General features: G+C 38.6%; 1 protein-coding gene across 2 annotated transcripts in view; it reads right to left on the bottom strand.

The window, feature by feature from the left end:
• ELMO1 (engulfment and cell motility 1) overlaps positions 1 to 5,588 on the bottom strand; it is a 311,383-nt gene that overhangs the window by 132,761 nt on the left and 173,034 nt on the right. The gene's annotated exons all lie outside the window — the stretch shown is intronic.

Raw genomic sequence — 5,588 nt, 5'->3', positions numbered from 1 at the left:
GTGAAGAAACATCTTTGGTCACTTCAAAGAACAACTGACATGGGTCCCAAAACGACTTGTTTGGAATAGTGACTCCATGTCATTATTCCACAGGTAATATGAAATAGATAGAGCGTTGTGCAGCAGAGGAACCAGACTGCACACACCAACATCAGTCTGTAACATGTACAGCTCCAGTCTCAAGCATTTACAATGACAACATCAATACTTTCCAGGGGCTGCTAAGCTTTGTTTAAATGACTCCAGCCTGCTTTGTACCCACACCTGGCCTCATCTCCCTTGGCACTAACAATTCATAAATTATTGGGAGAGTTACTGCCCTGGCCCTGAGTTACTCTGGAGTAACTGGTTTAGATGGTATTAAGGTATGTCTTACTAAAAGCTCTAAGGAAAAAAAACACCAGAAAACAAAAACCAAAAAAACTCTACTGACTAATGACCTGAAATATTTCATATGAAACATTGAAGGCTTCCAAAAAGGCAGAAATGTTAGGACTTACTATGAGAACATTTAGGCAACTGTAACCTTCACTGCACCTCTCATAAATGTGCCTTAATTCAGTGAAAGTTGGACTAGAAGCAGGCCCCCCAGCCACCAAGATTTAATTTTAAAGAATCTTTTGTGACACCTGCCTTGGCAACATCTGGCTCCTGCACCTCGTGCCAATTCCAGACAGGCTATAAACGTGCCAATTAGAAGTCATACACTGAATAATTAAATTTCATTAGTGGAACTGAAGTTGTGAGCTCAAGCTGGCAAATCCACATCATTTAGTAAATCAGCATGAGCCTACAAGCATTCCACGTTAGGAAGACTCAGTGCATTGTCACACAAAATAGCTCTTCCCCTTTGCCATCTTAGACATATTTGCATTAGTTACCAATCCAGTTGTGCCACAGTCACATCTGCTCCTCTCTGTTCTTCTGAGTGGCACAGATCAATCTGATTTCTGCTCCTACCATCACAAAATCCATTATCTCTTTCCTTTTCTAGCCACATGCATCTATCTACTCAAATCCATTTTCATTCAACACAAAAGCCAAACTGGTTTGTCAGAAATCTATTATCTCAAAGCCAACTGACCAATATACACTGTGAAACAGGATGACTTTAAAAGTAGGAGGCAAGAAGGAAAGATCAAAAAACCCTTAAAATTTAACAGAAAACTAACTAATTGGTATTGTTACATGCAGTCAGTATCCATTTACATCATACACCTAACATCCCTTTCTGTTTCTGTTTTCCTTGTAATCCTTCTTCCTTGTAACACAGTGCTCCTACAGTTACTCGGGATTTTCCCACCTGTCCCATCTGTGGAGACTGTACTCCCCCCTGGTCAAGATGAAATGAGATACTGATAGGCCCGTGCATTTTCCTTGAAAGTGGTCTCTCGGCACAAAGATTTCCATTTGGAAAAACAGTGATATTTCTCTTCCAGAGATAATGACTTCATCATATGTAATACTGCCATTGCTACATTTTTCCTAGATGAAAAAAAATTGCGCTCAAATCCAACGTGTTTCAAGAAGACTGTCAATCTCTCCAGAGCAGAAAAATCTCTACTGAATCACTACTGAGTGCATTAATCTTGGTTTTCAAAAGGTAATTTCTGGGGCTCTACCTGGGTGGTAAAGAGTAGCAAAGACCCTGTTTTCTGACACAATGACTCAGCATTCTGAAAATGTTGCCCCTGGACTTAGGGCTCAAAGTGCTCCAGAACTGAAGCATTCAAAACTACTAGTCAATGCTGGACAAAGCCTCAGCCATTGCCTAATTCCTAGCTCTTTTCGCTGTGATGTATCCTTGTTTACTACACTTAAAAGAGATCCCCTAGTGCACATAACTTTTAAGATTCTATTTGAAAAAAATAAACATCGCTTCCAGCACATGGGACTATGGATAAAATCTTCTCAAGAAAGTTGACTGTAACCCACTGTAGAGCTCCCAGAAACACAATTACACAATATGAACATTTTGCAGCTAAAACAGAACTGACAACCATCATTTTCATTTCAGACACAAAGGGAACACAAAAGAGATCTGTATTTTTTGTGGAAGTAGGTTCTATGTATGTCAAGTGTTTCTATCTTTCTTTTCCGAGCACAGTATTATCAATGAACACATCCTTGATCTGACCTTAGAAATTCAAAGTTTAATGTATGATAGATCAAAGAGCTTTTAATAAAAAAGGATAACACATCTGTGAGAAATGGGAGTAGACTGTTTATCAGCATTAAAGGTTTGTCACTAGATAGATTCATTTGCATCTTAATAACATGATCAGCTTTTTATACATTCACCAAAATGAGACCAGTTATACATTCTTAAGACCACAGGATTGAAAACACCATCAATCTGTTCCGAGTGAATGGCACTCTTGAGATTTCCAATAGGGTTGTAATAAAAGTCTGTGGCACTTTGAGAAATGCAGGTGGTAAAGGGGAAAAAGCTGCAGTCTTCCTCCTGGGAATTCTCAAATCATAGCTCACATCAACTCTGAAATGTCTAAGTAATAAAACAGAAGTCAGAAAACAAGAAGTCCTATTGCTGTATCATTCTTTTCATTTCTCAGACAGGATTGTGAAGAATGAGAAATGAACATTTTCTCCCTCAGATCTCAGAAGGATCTCTCCATTGCAATAAAATGGACCCTGCCACAACAGATCGTATAATACAGCTTGTCTGGATAGAAATACTGCACGAATCAGGACAATAGAACAAATATTTCTTTGAAACACTCTTTACTGACGGTTTCACTCCATACTAAGCAGGGCGCAACTTGAAAACAGGATGAAAAACTCTGTGATATACAAGCCCATGGGAAACAAATCTTGCTTTGCTTCACATCAGGGCTCAGGTACAAACAATAAGAACCATCATTACTGTAGCTTAAATGGGCAAATTTCTCATTATTCATAGTTGGCTGTTACTTTAGGGAGAAGAGTTAGACTGTTCCAGACAAATTTTTGAGTGCATGCAACTTACTTATCTTTTCCTGAGGCATTAATTTTTCTTCTCCTACCTGAAGTCTAATGGGAATCAACACTGACTAGAACTAGAAACTTTTGTGCATGCATGCAGACACACAACACACAGAAGTCAGATTACCTTGCAAGAAATGGGAGCAGATGGGTTGGCACTAATGAGATGACTACCCTTTAAAATGAATGCTTGATAAAAAGGAAATAAACCAGGTTTGCTCTATATCCTATTTTTTCCCTAATACAGCTATACCAGAAAGATTGTTTAATATGTTTGTTTTTGTTTTTGTTTTTTTTTTTTTTTTAAAGAATGGCTATCTTAGACATGATAAGTTGCAGAGTTCCCTGAATCTATCAGTGAGATGCAGTTCTGACCTCCTCTTCTGTCTTCTGATGCATTTTGGGGCTCTTGAAAGGTATATAATCAGTAATTGCTACTGAGAGGCAGTATTCTGTGAATCAGACCTAGAGGGTGATAGAGGGAAGCTAGACTCATACAGAAATCTTGGAAAGGACCGTGGATCCTGTCTCAGCTCAGTTAAAAGCAAGGTCAAATCCTCAAAAATTTATTGGGAACATAACCCTTTCTCAGGTAGCATTTGTGTTTTAAACCTCAATGCTTATGCTATCTTTGCCTAATCTTTAGTTCAGCTGGAAGAAAAGCAGTTTTATCATCTCAGTTTTAACTTGTTCGCTGACCTGTGGTCTTTCCTTTGAAACTGATACTGGAAGAGCATGCAGGACAGCATATCTTCACACACTTGGTTACTATCTATAGCAAGCTATGGAAGCTGATAGAATTAAGGTACAAACTTCTCATTTAGCTATATAACTGATAATATTATAGCCATATCTGTTAAAAAGCTGTCTATGCTGGGGGAGGTCAAAAGAATTTGGACACAAAGGGTATAGAAACAGACTATTACCCACATCCCCTTATACCCTGGTGCATGGTATACTCATGGTATATGAACTTATCATATGAAATGTACATGTTTCCTCCACTAAACAGCTTAGCCTAGTGAGAATTAAGCTGGCATAGTAATTTTTTTTCTCTCTTCTCATGAGGACATGAGGCACTTTGCTTAAAGTTTCTTGTTCTTCAAAAATAATGCACAGGTCTTGCTTAATCATGTTGGGAATCTGAAATACTTCAAGAAACATACGCTGCAATTCAATTCCTTATGCAACTCATGCGACACTGCATCTCCTTTGTGAATGAATAAACATGAACTCTATAAATTAGGAGGAAAAAATCCTGGGGAAGTTTACTGCAACTTTGAGTTTCATAGGGATGTGATGGTTAGTATCCCAGTAAATTAGCTGTTAATGCAATGGGATGTTCTGAGTATGTAAGTGTGCTGTGCATACCCTTCTGTGAAGCGTGAGGTGACATCTGATCCTTTCTCCAGCCTTTACAGCTGTCTCTGTGCCAATGCTTGGCAAGGCACCTCTTGAATATTGTCCCCTGCTGTACAAAGTGAAATCCAATCTCCAACAAAACACACTGCTTGTGAAGTGACTGTCCATGCACTGGAAAATTTGTTTTCCATTTATACTTGTCCAGTAATCGGTATTTTGCAGAAGTTAATTTAATGAGAAAGCTAAAGGAACACACATACTGCAGAGGAAGTTTTAAACTGGAGTGAATAATATAAGAAAATAACTGGCAGCTTTAGCAAAGCATCTACAAAAACATTTAAAAATTCATAATTTAGCAGTGGCATGGAAAAACACTTTTTTTTTTTCTTTCTAAACTCAAAATGAATAGGTATATGAAAATATCTAATCACTTCAAGCTGTCACCACCCACCCCTGGAATCTGGGGGTGGAAAAGAGGAAAGGAACTGTTGATGATGGAAATGCTCTGTTATTTGTTCATTGTCAGTGAGCAGGAACAGAAATAACATTTCCAGTGTGCCAAGATGTGCAAATATGTCTGTCCAAGGGTCAACTCAGATTTTCAAAGTAAAGTAATGCAAGATGCTGTTGCTACTGCAGCTAACCGGGTATTTTAAAGGATAAAATTCCATGAGGTTTAAATCCTAACTCTCACGAAGATCCCTGAAAATGTCAGCTTAATACATCCATCAATACCTAGGACCCCATCTACCTAACCCAGAAGTTCCAACAAATGGAGTTTTTCTAATGTTGGTGCCATCTTGACACTCCATCAACAGAGATCAAAAGAACTGTACTTTGATGGTTTATTTCTATGCTCACTTTGACAAATGCAGAGAAAACCATCTCAAAAAAACATATGGCAAAAAGGGTCATATAAGAGAGTTCTTGAGATTTTTAAATCAGTCTTGGTATGCCCATTTCTAACTTAAAAATGGAATGAGACAATCTCTCCTCTTTGCTCTCAACTGCCTGATAAAGAGAACACTTTCTACATACACTAAACTTTTTGCAGTTGCAGGTGCAGAGAGGGGAACAGCTTCATGTCGTCACTTGAACAAACAAAACAGATCTCTGAGGTGTCAAATCATCGCTGTACAACCCCACATGGCTATCTATAAATGACCCCCACGGGAGCCTGCTGCACACCAGCACGTTAAGTGTGCCAGTGACTTGCAGCTTCAGTAACACCAAAGGAAGCGGCT

This window comes from Empidonax traillii, unplaced genomic scaffold (assembly GCF_003031625.1).
Source record: "Empidonax traillii isolate 1590-97213 ecotype Southwest subspecies unplaced genomic scaffold, ASM303162v1 scaffold14:size4059594, whole genome shotgun sequence".
NCBI classification, from domain to species: domain Eukaryota; kingdom Metazoa; phylum Chordata; class Aves; order Passeriformes; family Tyrannidae; genus Empidonax; species Empidonax traillii.
Note: the sequence above shows the minus strand (reverse complement) of the source record. Positions and strands in the feature narration are given on the sequence as shown.